The sequence below is a fragment of the Cololabis saira genome, chromosome 15, assembly GCF_033807715.1.
Source record: "Cololabis saira isolate AMF1-May2022 chromosome 15, fColSai1.1, whole genome shotgun sequence".
NCBI classification, from domain to species: Eukaryota; Metazoa; Chordata; class Actinopteri; order Beloniformes; family Belonidae; genus Cololabis; species Cololabis saira.
The window spans coordinates 7,027,558-7,040,949 of NC_084601.1; the positions used below are offsets into that span (position 1 = coordinate 7,027,558).

Sequence of the window (13,392 nt, forward strand, 5' to 3'; positions counted from 1 at the left end):
CCTACCTAAGTCAGGACCGGGCAATGCTCACCCTCTACCAGCCCCGGGAGGGCCTGCAATGAGCTCAAGTCTCCTCCTTAAAGGTATAGTCTGTGATGTTGGAGAGCTAGCAAGATTTGAAAGTGGCACCTCCTCTAAGCCCCGCCCCCTCCTCCCCCTCCCGTCAGCGCTCCGTCCAAAGCCACGCCCCCACAAACGTTGGGGGACGCAAATTTGCAGGAGTCGAGTTTTCCAGGACATTTTGGACAGCACATTTTCAACAAAACTACCCCATGTCTCATTCACCTGTAAGCGAGGCTGGTTTTAAGGGGGGGCAGGGGTGGGCTGTGCCCACTCAAACGTGCGTCCTGCCCACCAAATCAAAGTTATGAGGATCCTTTATTTTTTTATAATTTAATTTTTTTATAAATATAAAAAAATATCACAGAATATCTGTACCGTTTCTGATTGGGTCGGCACTGTGCATCATTTTTAGACACAACAATGAAGGCATACGGCAAAAGTTGTGTTTTGGCAGAGGGACCCGACGTCCCAGCAAAATGAGCACAACAGAGAAGTTCAGAACAGCAGACAGAGACACACTGAAGGCTGATTTATGGTTCCACGTTACACCAACGCAGAATGGTGCGCGTCGCCGCGTACCTTACGCCGTAGGCTACGGCGTAGCCTACGGCGTAGCCTACGCCGTAGCCGTGGCAACAGAGCCTGCACGGCAGCGCAGCACACCACCACCCGCACCGGCGCTCTCCGCCCTCGCCGGGATGGAGACGCCTCTCTCCATCCCCACGGACCCCCATACTGGGGAGGTCGTATTTTTGGCTGCGTTTTCTCGTTTTCTGCGACATTCTTCAGCAAACGTGACTCGAGTGTGTGAAGTTTTCCGGCAAGATTTTCGACGTGACGAGTGCGCACATGGGATAGAGGGGGGCGTGGGCTGGACTTTAAATGAAGGCATCTGGTTGGTTCTTTCCCCCCTGCCAATCCTCTGGTCCTCTGACCAATCTGTGCCATTCGGTGCGCAAAAAACAGATTGGTCAGAGTTTTTACAGGATTAAAGCTGTCAGAGAGGTCTGATTTTTTTCTTTCCTTTTTCTGAACACATTATTCACTTGCTACTCTCAGGATGGAAGAACCATTTCACCCAGTATAACAATAAATGTTTTTGAATACGATTACAGACTATACCTTTAACTGGAGGTGGAAGGAGCCAGATCCTCCCCACCCCATCTGGGCAAGGGGGCAGTCCGGCCCAGGACTGCTGCATGTTTTTGTGAGGGTAGCTGGAAAGGCCCTTTCACCAACCCCACCCAGGGTGTGGGTGCTGAAGTCATGGGGGAACTTAAAACACGCACTCAGCACCCACAGCCAGAATTGAACCCAGGACCTTCTAGCTGTGAGACAGCTGCACCACCGTGCCACTAAGTGTGCCTTCAATATATCAAACTAAAAAGAGGTCTTGAAAGAACATTTGACTAATCACTAATTGATCTGGGAAGTTCAAATTTGAGATTTCACATTGGAGAACCTTTGAATTAACACATCATTGAACTCATTTGCTGTCTCACTAATGTGAACATAAAGTTAATTATGATTTATGTGTATAAACCTGACTGGCAAAGAATGTGAAATACCTGGCAGTGATCACAAGACAATCAATCTGTGCACGCTTTTTTTTTAAGTCGTTCCCTATGACAAACTGATTCCAGCCACCTGACATTTTGGCGTATTACTGGGACAGCTGTTACCCATTAGCCAACTTGTTCAGGTCACAGACTTCAAGAAAATATTTGAAACAGACACCAGGATACAACCCACTGGTGTTTGGGACTCACATATTCATGACTCACATGTTATCAATACACCATCTTTGCCTTTAGAAACTGGAACTCACAAGCAAGCGAAGGATATGACTAAGAAATGCAGAAACTGAGCACTCTTGTGGAAATCAATCACAATATACTCATAGCACAAAAACACACTCTACTTTATGTTCCATTTCACAAGAAATGACATCACAACTATAAAAATGGTCATCATTTTCAACTAGGTTATAAAACTAGTAATTAAGACCATAAACACATTTAGGAAAATGTTACTAAGCTCATAAAACAGTCACACTACCATGGACTTTCATACAAACTAACTTCTCACGTAGCCAGCAGAGTTGTCCCCTATTGGACAGAGTTCAAGTTAAAGGAGCTACTGCATCGTCACTTTTCAGAAAGGAAACTATCACTGTTCTGTCAAATATCTCCAAAAGACAATTTCAGCACATGGGCTTAGTAGCCTTTTTATACTATTAATTATTTATTCATATGATAACAGTGAGTTGATGAATGGTGAGAGTCCACCACATGTTCCTAAAGCCTAATCTTTCAAATGTCTTTATATGTCTGAACACCAGTCTAAACCCCTAAATTTAGGGATGACAAAGACCAAAAGAAAAGGAGAAAAAAAAAAAACCAAATCCTGAGCATAGTGGAGAACTTTCTTTAACGCTCTAATGGCGCTTTACAGTCAGAGTTTTGCTTGTAAGCTGTACTTTGAGCTGTTTTGAGGTGGAGCTGTCCATATTTGCGCTGACAGCTGTGATCAGTGACGTAATTCCTCATAACTGTCAGGTCACACCTCTAAACAATTACCAGACTGCTGTGAAAAAAATATGTTAAAAATGCTGTTTCCTACACTGAAAATTTTGCAACTGTTAAGACAGCAAAATTAGTAGAAAAAGGGCTACAATGCAAGATTTTTCTCCGTTGAGGGAGAAATCCCTGACCGTCCTCTGCATGGCTACCCCCTCATTACTGTAATTGACACGTCCATCCCCTCCTCTTTCCCCTTAAGGCGCTGATGGCTCAATTAAGAGCTGGCCTCTGGACTGATTGGGCACCAAAATAATGAGGTCGCTGCTTGGCTAACGCAGAGCCCTGCATCCAAGCCAAACCAAACTTGCACAATAACATACACGAAACACAGCATGCAGAGATGAATCAGTTTAGATGTCCATCGATCTGTACATGGAAAGATGAAAGAGTTTAATAGTGGTAAACTAATATGTTTTGGTAGGACCTGGTTTCGCCTTGTTCTCTCTGAATTTTTGAACAATTTGCAAGGGGTGTGGTGTTTCATAAAAATGATTTAATTAAATCATTTCAATTGATTTCATAATAGTCATTATCATAGGACTTTGTCTCAAAAATGCTCATCCTTAATTTGAATCATATTTCTTGGTTACGCAACCCCTAAACATTCTTCAGACAGTGGGTATCTCTCTGTCAGGCATCTGTCTGCTTTGGAGCAGTGGAATATGTAGCAGTGACCTTTGGCTAATTATGCACTAGTGTATGAAATATACCGCAGGCCTGATATAAGTGGTCGGTGCCTCAATCGTGGCTTGCAGTGAGGCTTCCCATCCACTGCCCTGACACAAGGGTTTACAACAACTCTCATGTCCACTTGCCAAACATGGACAGCGTTAAATTCCACCACAAGAATCCTGCAACTTGCCATCAACTCGACAATGTATAGCAACTAACTATATCCATATTCCATACATATTTATTTGCAGACTATCTTGGACAGAAAATGCAGAAGGAATTTTCACTTCCTTAAAATGTCCTTATGATATCCAGAAAACCCGAAATATAAAGTTATTGCTCTACTAATTAGTCAAGAAATAAATGAAGCACTGCTTTAGAGACATCTGACAGTTTTGTTACTAATTGAATATTCTTTCGAACCCTGCTCTTCAAAGATTGCGCCAATTTTAAGCATACTTCATATTTTTAAACTTACCGTACTTGAAATAAACAAACTGAATATGTGAATGATTGAATTATTCTTGATGCTAATAAAATCATCTCACAGCCTAATTATTCAGTTCATATTATTTCATCAGATATCTTTGGTTTTCATTCAATCCTTTTGCATTTGAATAATTCAATACATAATTTAATTTCTTCTAATAAGTCATACCCTTTCACAATTAAAAAAAAAAACAAAAAAAAAAACATAAGCTTTCAGTACAAATATGAAAAAAACCTTCCATTTCATTTTCCTTTTAAAGTAAGTTCATATGTAAGTTATTATTTTAAAAAGCACATGTCATTTATATGAGGCAAGATGTATACAATAGCATTACTTGATTTGACATAAGAGATGAAAATATAGATAAATGATAACAACTCAAGATCTGAATATTGTCTGAAGAAAAACTTGAAAATGTATGCATGGCAGTCTGTGGCTACTGTACTTGAGGAACTTCAATTGTTAACTCCTCAGCCCCTTCATCTGCCAATGTGCTTTAGGGCAAGACACTTTAACCTTAAATTGACCCTGATTGTTTCATTAAGGTTTGGCTGTAGAAACAACAATGCTACACAGAGGTCAGGTCAAAGTCATTAGTCCCAAAGAGCTAAGAACACTTCCCCAATGATTGTATTATGTCTAAAACTTTATACAGTCGAACATTCTCCGATGCTAAGCCCCCTGTTTGGTTCATGTAGTAAAAAAATATCAGTTGGTTTTTAAGCTTCTCCTGAGCAATCAATGGGTGTTTTTATTATGCATGAAGGACTTTTGAGCAGGGCTTTTGTCATTTAAAGGGGACCTATTATGAAAAACATGTTTTTTCTTGCTTTAACATATATAAAGTGGTCTCCCCTCAGCCTGTCAACTCAGAGAAGGAGGAAAGCAGCCAAATTCTGCAGTGTCTGTACAGCCGCCCGGATGAGCCGTCCAGTGTCATGTGACTTCTACGAGCCGTTCAGATTCTGCTCCTGTCGTGACGTCACGACGGGCGCAATTTACATAGTTTGGCCTCCGATGCGTGAAACCACGCCCACAACTAACTCCGCCGGCCGGAGCTTCCGCCATTTTTTTGTAGCGGTGTATCGCGTCATTCAGGCAGCCAATCAGCACAGAGCCTCATTGTCATAGCCCCGCCCACTCAGAATCCCTCATAGATAATGAGGTTAGAGAATGGGAAGATAAAGACATGGCTCAGAGGCTGAATTTATAATTTATTTAGCAAAAACAATGAAAAGCTTGTTTTTAAGACATTCAAGGCCTGTTTAAAATAGGCATTAGATGCCATAATAGGTCCCCTTTAAAGATATTATAACTCCCTGCCAAAAAGTAAAAAGAATCAGCCTGAAACTTAGACTGAAGATCGTGAAAGCTCAACAGAAAGGGGAAGCTATACTTACATTTACAAGCATTTCACTTTATTTAAAACAGTTACAAGGAGACATGATATTAACCACCCAGGTATAGTACGATGTGCAAGTATTCCAAAACTTTGGAGAGGAAACAGTGACATATTTGTTGCTTGTTTCTGAGCTAGTCTCTTCTGGACTTCTGGACAACTGCCTTGAGAGCTATTCATCAAGTCCAAATCTAAATCCTAAGGCTCCGCATTTGATTACATTTCTGTGGTTTTAATTTTGCCTCCCAATGATCATTAAAAAAAAAAATGACATAATTGAGGGTGTGAACATAATTTGTCAAATACAGTACTTTGTCTTTATTTGATTATTCTGCAATTTAAGAAATCCTTTTGAATTATGTGTAGGGAGCTCAAGGTTAATGTCCATTCCTGGAAACCATTAAATGTGGATGAGCTGGGAAGATTTGGCATGGAAGAATGGGCCGAGACTCCTCGAGAGACATACGGCAACTTAACTAGGAACTTCCATGGGAAGCTTGTAAGTCTACACGAGAGCTACTGATTATTGTCAAAGGGCTAAAGATTTTGGCCTTGGTATATTATCATCATTATTTTTTCCTTTTTCCTTTGAATATAATCAGTAAAATATATTAATTTCGGCTTACAGAAAATTTGTCAAAGTTCTTCAGGTAACACTTCTGGTAAGCCAATTTCTTTGGAGAAGTTTAAGTTATATAAAATGAGGCACATCATTTTGTCCGTAAGTGTATTCAGACAGCTTACTGTAGAACTTAGATCATGTTAAAAAGCATTAGGCCACATGAACCACATGTCATTCATTCCTTTGTGACATTTGTATAAAAAAATAAAGACTTTTCACACAGATCAGCGCACATAAATTGGCAGACAAATAAATTCAGCTGATAAGTGGGGCTGCACTAGCTGCAGATGTTGATATGAATGTGTCTGCAGGGACACCTCACAGCGGTGGATCACCCTGCCAAACTGGCCTACTTCTACCCCAGCAGCTTCATATCTGCCCGGTGACGACAAAAAACACAGCCTGACTGCATAGGATTCATCTTCTCAACTACAGGACTGTCTCAGAAAATTAGAATATTGTGATAAAGTTCTTTAGTTTCTGTTATGCAATTAAAAAAAACAAAAATGTCATACATTCTGGATTCATTACAAATCAACTGAAATATTGCAAGCCTTGTATTATTTTAATATTGCTGATTATGGCTTACAGTTTAAGATTAAGATTCCCAGAATATTCTAATTTTTTTAGATAGGATATTTGACTTTTCTTAAACTGTAAACTATGATCAGCAATATTAAAATAATAAAAGGCTTGCAATATTTCAGTTGATTTGTAATGAATCCAGAATGTATGACATTTTTGCATTACAGAAAATAAAGGACTTTATCACAATATTCTAATTTTCTGAGACAGTCCTGTATAATCAGTGTTGTCAAAGTCTTGAGGTAATGAATACACGAGGCATTGCAAATGCCATGATCACAGCACACATGCAATATCATTATGCCCTTTTCCCCTGTAAAATCTAAACTGCTTCTGCAAGTGATGTACAATCAGACATGGCAATAATATGATCATTTTTGTTTAAGCTCCTAGTCTCCAGCAGGAAAAAATGCAGTTTCTTGGACAGATTCAAATGGCTCCCTCATAGGTGCAGTAAGTAATTCTTATTATAATTTAATAACAACGTTATATCTGGCATATAGAGCCCAGATAAGGTTAAAAGGAGCTTTTCCTGAGCCAGCAGGGCTGTATCTTCCCCAGGATGACAGATGGAGTCTGAGAATGAACAGGCCCACTGGCTGCACACAGGTACTCTCCATTTAATCTGACACCTTCAAAACTGCTACACTGTGCGTCCTGGTTTTAACAAGATGGTTATACTTCTTAGAGGCACCTTAATCCGTCCATTACAAGGCAAAAGACGAGTTTACGTGAGTGTTCACAGGCCATTTCACAATGTTCTAGTGCCGAGTCCGACGACAGCCATTATTCCCCTCACTCTCACTGTAAAGGCTGATTTATGGTTCTGCGTCACACCAACGCAGGACTACGGCGTAGGTTACGCGTAAGGTCCGCGTACCCTACGCCGTACGCTGTGCGTCGATTTAACGCAGTACCATAATTCAGGCTTAACTCGGCAAGGCGAGCTGGACTACACGATACTCTTGATCACATCGTGAATATTTAGTTGTCAAATACGTAGCACGTATCTGTATTATTAATCAGCGGAACCTTGCTTATTACTTTGTAATATTTAAATAATAAAGCGGGTATGAAACTGAGAGGAAAAAAGACGCAGGAAGGAAATGTATCACTCCACTTACCCCGATATATTGCTGATAAAAACAGAGAAATTACACTCGCCACCACTCCCTCCAGGGGGTGTCCTGTTGTAATTTAGAAGTAATGATTAAATGGTTGTATCGGTGTGTCCATTTACAAATATCCGCGGTATTTTATTCCACTTAATGTTGATGTAACTATACTGTCCACCAAGGCGACACAGCATAACCAGTGTAGGGTCGACGTCATTGACATTACCGCGTGATTGATCCGTCAGGGAGCCAATCAGAAGCCGACGTGCCAAGGCGCTGGCCAATCAGAGAGCAGAGCCGCCTGAGGGGGGCGGGCCCTGCGAGAGGACATGACGGAGGTGACGGCCATGTTCTGCATTAGTGTTTGTATCCCTCCGCCTCAGTATTTACCTTTTGCATGATTTTGCATGTGGGGAAAATGTCAGTGAAGCCCCGCTGTGTTCTGCCTGCTTTCCATAAGAGAGCCCGCTAGGACATTTGGTTTGTCTCCAGTTTAACCACCACAGCCCTGTAAAGCATTGAATTATAACATGTGAAAGCATTTTTTGGTGTGTAAGAAATGGAGATGTTGGATGTTGAGAGCTGCTTGTGTCACACCGGTCGCTCTGCTGCCACCAGAGTCTGCTGAAATGTCCACTTTTCTTTTTTCCTTTTTTTTTTATACATCCTGTCTCCATTTCTAAATTTGCATAATATGTAAACCACACAGAGACATCAACAATTCAACCATTTGATGAAAAATATATAGGAAAAGAGAAAGTTTTAGAAATTGAAATAGGACAAATAGTGACATACTGTACTGGAGTTGTAAAGAAAAATCAGGGGGGATGGTAGATTTTATCATATGGGGACAGATAATTTGTGCTGATTACAAATAATATAATATATTACAAATAATAGCAGTGACCAAAACACCTGCAGAAATACTGCAGGAATGACATAGCAGCAGTTAAATGCAGCCTTCTGTAAGCTTTAAATATCCACTGGGCTTACATCAAATACATCAAAACACAACAATAAAAAACAGTTTTCTGAACTTATCAATATGATTCTGTCCTTCACAGGATAAGTAAAATGGAACACTGCAAAAACTCAAAATCTTAACAAGAATATTTGTCTTATTTCTAGTTAAAATGTCTAATTTTAGTAAAAAAATCTCATTACACTTAAAACAAGACTCATCACTGGAAAAAACAACAATTTTCACCTGTTTAAAGTAGATTTTCACTTGAAATAAGTAGAAAAATCTGCCAGGGGAACAAGATTTTTTTGCTAGTAATAAGAAGATAAATCTTGTCCCACTGGCAGATTTTCCTACTTATTTCATGTGAAAATCTACTTGAAACAGGTGAAAATTGTCAAATAAGTTATTTTTCTGGTGTTATTTCTCTGGTGATGACTCTAAATGTTGAAATAGCAGTAAAACCACATTCATTGATGAAATGACATAAGGGATGGAAAGGGGGGATGGCAGTTTTACAGGGGGGATGATTTGGACCGTTTTATTTCAGGGGGGGATGCCATCCCCCCTCATCCCCCCTCAACTCCAGTACTGGTGACATAAGGAAGAAAAAAATGATTGTCACATCTGGGTAAACGTTGACTAGACTTTTATATGCTTATAATAAATGAACCCCTGGAAGCATGGAGAGAAATTCAACCAAAATGCTCTTGGTCAATGATTCTATTGTACATATTGTACATATTCTTCTGAATCATCATGAAATTGTGCATATACTGTAGGCACACCAGACAGGGAATCAGATCAGCGTATAGCCTACTCTTTAGTGGTTTCTATTCAACAATCCCTGTCACTGATTTTAATACAGGAAAATACATATGTTTTGCTAAACATACGAAAGATGATCACGATAGCAAAGCTAGGGGAAATTGTTCAAATCATACATGGTTTAATTCTACGTCAGCTATGAAATACTCTTTTTATAGAGATTTCACAGTTTACGCAGTCTCCGTCTATTTTTCTATTTTGAATGCCAGTTTAGAAGAGGGGAATGTTTATTTTTATGTTACTCACAATATTCATTACTTATACATTGTTCAGCTAAACGTATTGTTTCTTTTTTCCGGTACTTTGATTCACTTCTCAGGAGCAAGACCTCTCCGACTACTTAGCTGTTCAGTAATCCTTTCAAGACCTGAGACTCAAAAAGGTTTGTTTTCTTATCCTTTACAAGGCCAAAGGAGACACTAGAGGGACCAGGGGCCAGGAGATCATATTTCATCCAAATATCTACTTTCAGCCTCAATACAAGTTGTTTCATAGTTTTGTCTGAATTCATTCAGGTATAAACATTACATGAACACACAAACAACTGATATGGTGACTGTATTAATACCGTATTTTCTGGACTATAAGCCACTTCTTTTTTCATAGGTTTTCAACCATGCAGTTTATACAAAGGTGCGGCTATTCTGTGGATTTTTCATCCACCACTAGGGGGCGCTCTAACCGGAATTAGAATCAAAACTAAGACAGAATAAATGCAAAGAAGAATACACTACTTCTTCTTTAGCAGATAGAAGTAGAAGCAGATTTCAAACAGATAAATAGATAAATAAATACTGGTTATTTTCTCTTGGTTCTGTCCAGTTTTAATCAGCAAAGTTGCTGCCGTGTTAAAAGACACTGTTAGGAAAGGATCTATTTAGGTACAAACATGTACATCATTTACACTTCAAAATGGTTCTGTACATGTAGTAAATATCTAATCTAGCAACATAAATATTTGCGGCTTGCATATCTTTTTTTTTTTAAATAGAGCGGATGCGGCTTATATACAGGTGCGGCTTATAGTTCAGAAAAATACGGTACTTGGTTTTTACAGAGGAGCCTTCTAAAAGGCCCTCCTGTTTTACCTTATAGATGAGTATTTTTCCAGATTAAATATCAGTTCATATAATCAATTTTAAGTTATTGCCCAACAAATATCTCAATATCTTGGGCACCATTGACAGAAGTTGCCCACTTTGGCCAGCTGGTCATCCAGCCTTGAGTAATTATTCCAGACATGGACGGATTATAAAACATCAGACCCTGGGCACAAACTTGTTAAAGGTCCCCCTCTTTCCCTGCCAAGGACAAACCACCCGGAGGTAAATACGCACAACCACAAACCAAGCAGACAGTTTAGGATTGATGCATGCTTCCAGATCTTCATTTTACAGATGGTTGGGATGGGTTTAAAAAAAACCAAACAATCGTTATATGTCATAGTTTCATTATTTTACATCTTTGTTTTGAGCTCTTGTTTTGGCTGCCTTGTGTCCCATGTTGAGTTTCTTGTGAATCCCTTTTGCATCATATTTTGAATCAGTTTTTGCCCTTTTTCTCCTAATTTGGTCATTTTATTTCTCATAAACTGATGATTCTTTTGGTTGTTCCATTTCTCTTCCTTGGAATAGAAATGAATTCAATCCTTTGTATACAGCGGTGGCTTCCTGCATTGTACTGTAACCCTGTGAGCACAATGCAGAGAAACAGTACGACTGTAAACAGGCCTTTGAACAGCTCCTGCATGTTGGTGTTACAATTAGCTTATTTCTCTCGTCTTTACTTATTCACATGTCTTTACATATTCCTCTATTTTGTTTTTGTGTTTCATTTATTGAAATCGAGTGTCTTCAAAGTCAAAAGAAGAAAGGGTTTAGGGTTTTAGGAACAGTATTGAATTTATATCCTGTTTTTTGTCACACAAGTGAGAAAGCCTCCAATAAGTTGACTTAAATGGGTTTGAGAGATAGTGAAAAAAATAATTTTAGTAATAATAATAATAGCTGTAGTAGATGGAAAGGGTGGTTATCTAAAATATTTATCTAAAAAATCGGGGATTCTCTGGCAGGAGCTAAAAGAACAAAAATAGGTTTATAACCGAGCATGTTTCCTTAATTAAGATTCAAGGTGACATAAACAAGAAACAGAAGTAGGTGGTAAAGGTCAGCAGGAGCTTAAATGCAAATTTATTTTAGCCTGGGGCCTAGTAATATGTTAATGCTGTCATGGCATTTACCAATTATAAATACTACCAGTAGGCGCAGGTTATTACTGATATCACACTGATCGGCTCACTGATGTTTCTAGAAAAGGGAAAAAAAGAAAAGATATTTCAACTTTCAGCTTGTATTGTTTCACCTTCTTGCTTGCATTGTTTTTTTTTGTTTTATGTACCTCTCCAGGCTCACTTGTCCTAGTTTAAGAGCACCGACTGAAACAGACCCGGCGCTGAGCACTGCTGGGAATAGTGAGGTTGACAGAAATAAAAACAAATTAGGTTTTGGAAAAGTGCCTCAGAAGTGACATCTCGGATTAAACACATTATCAAAGCCTAATTTGCTGGATTCAAAGCCATAAACTACAAAATTGCACAGAGATGAGTCATAGTCAGATCGTGCAAGAACCAGTGGACATCGGTGGAAGAGAGGGAAGCAGAAGAATTATGCAGCAGAGGATTAGAAGTTCATGTTTATGAGTAAGAAGGAAAGAGACCACACAGAGGGACTTAAATATGTTAAGAAACACATCAAATATATCAAGAATTATAAAATGAAGGGTAACATGATGAGGGTGCGATCAAGCAGAAGAAACATAAAAGCTGTAAAGAGGCGGTTTAGGAATGGTAAAAGCATATTAGCATATATTCTGTCCTGGACCGCCTTACGAAAGGCTTTAACTCTTTATTCTTAAACAGATTTTAAAGATAATTTCTTGATAACTGGGTTGCAGGGCTTAATCCAAAAGGATCTTTGAGTATACATCAATTTTCTTGCTGTAACATCAGTAGTTTAATCTCAAATATATGAGAAAATATCAGCGTTTAAAGTATGACTAGATGCAGTATAAGTGTCTTCTTTGCACAGGGAGGCTACCTGAAACAGGAATAACATAATGAGCCAGTTTGACTGAGTTAACCTGTGAGTTCATTAGAGCCCGTCCACATGCTTACAAATGTGCTTCCCTCACACAGCGGTGCTCACAAAAACAAGCTAAAGTGCACTCCATTCAGATTTGGCCCTTTTTTGCTGCCCACACCACACTCACACTTCCTCCCACACACACCGAGCTGAACCATAGCTAGTGATTTGTGCTTACATTAAACATTATATTGTGATTACCATGGTTTAAATGTCCAACCTGACTGAAAGTGCTCCATGTAAACATAAAACCCCAGAATAAAATGATCACAATAGCAAAAAAACAAAAAACAACCGAACAAAGTAAAATACAGATGGTTTAAAAATGTGAATAGGATTTAAGCTCTGGGTATCAGTGATACCTGTATCGATCAGTTTATCCAGTAAGAGTTAAATGCAGCCCTGTGGTGGATGGATAGCCTGTTAAGGGTTTTACTTTTACCGGGTGACAGATAGAAGTTTAACAGGGATAGCTGCACAAGACTACGGTAAATATGCATGAAAAAGTTAGCTCTCCTGAGCACTTTTCCTTCATCTAACAAGCAGACCTCTGGATAAAAAGGAAAGATAGAAAGACATTTGTAGAGATTTTCAAAAAAATAGCAGTTCAGCAAGAAGAATCAACCTCCATTTGCTGGGATGTGTGTCTGCAGTACTGGAGCTGATCTAGAATATTCAACAAGAAGTGTATTATATAGTCTGTTTTCTTATTAAATCTATCATGGCATAGTACGATATAAGCAAAAATAAGATAAAAAAAAGAAGATGTGTCTGTGCCCACTCTTTTTAATGTTATTTTAACACGGTTTAGTGTAAGAGTAAAATTTTCACAGTAGAATTTAATACGTTTTTAGTTTTTTGTTGTTTTAAAAAAAAATGTATCCCTGATTTTTTCCCGAATTTTTCCCCAATTGCTTCTACCCAAGTATCAATCC

General features: G+C 38.9%; 1 protein-coding gene across 5 annotated transcripts in view; it reads right to left on the bottom strand.

Moving 5' to 3' along the window:
- The window catches only part of LOC133461420 (myocyte-specific enhancer factor 2D homolog), a 41,481-nt gene extending 33,753 nt beyond the window's left edge, over positions 1-7,728 (bottom strand). For all 5 annotated transcript variants that reach the window (XM_061742332.1, XM_061742329.1, XM_061742331.1 and 2 more), the window contains exon 1: positions 7,538-7,728. The gene's annotated coding sequence lies outside the window, so the exon portion shown is untranslated. The remainder of the gene's footprint in view (positions 1-7,537) is intronic.
- Between the last annotated feature and the right edge of the window lie 5,664 nt (positions 7,729-13,392).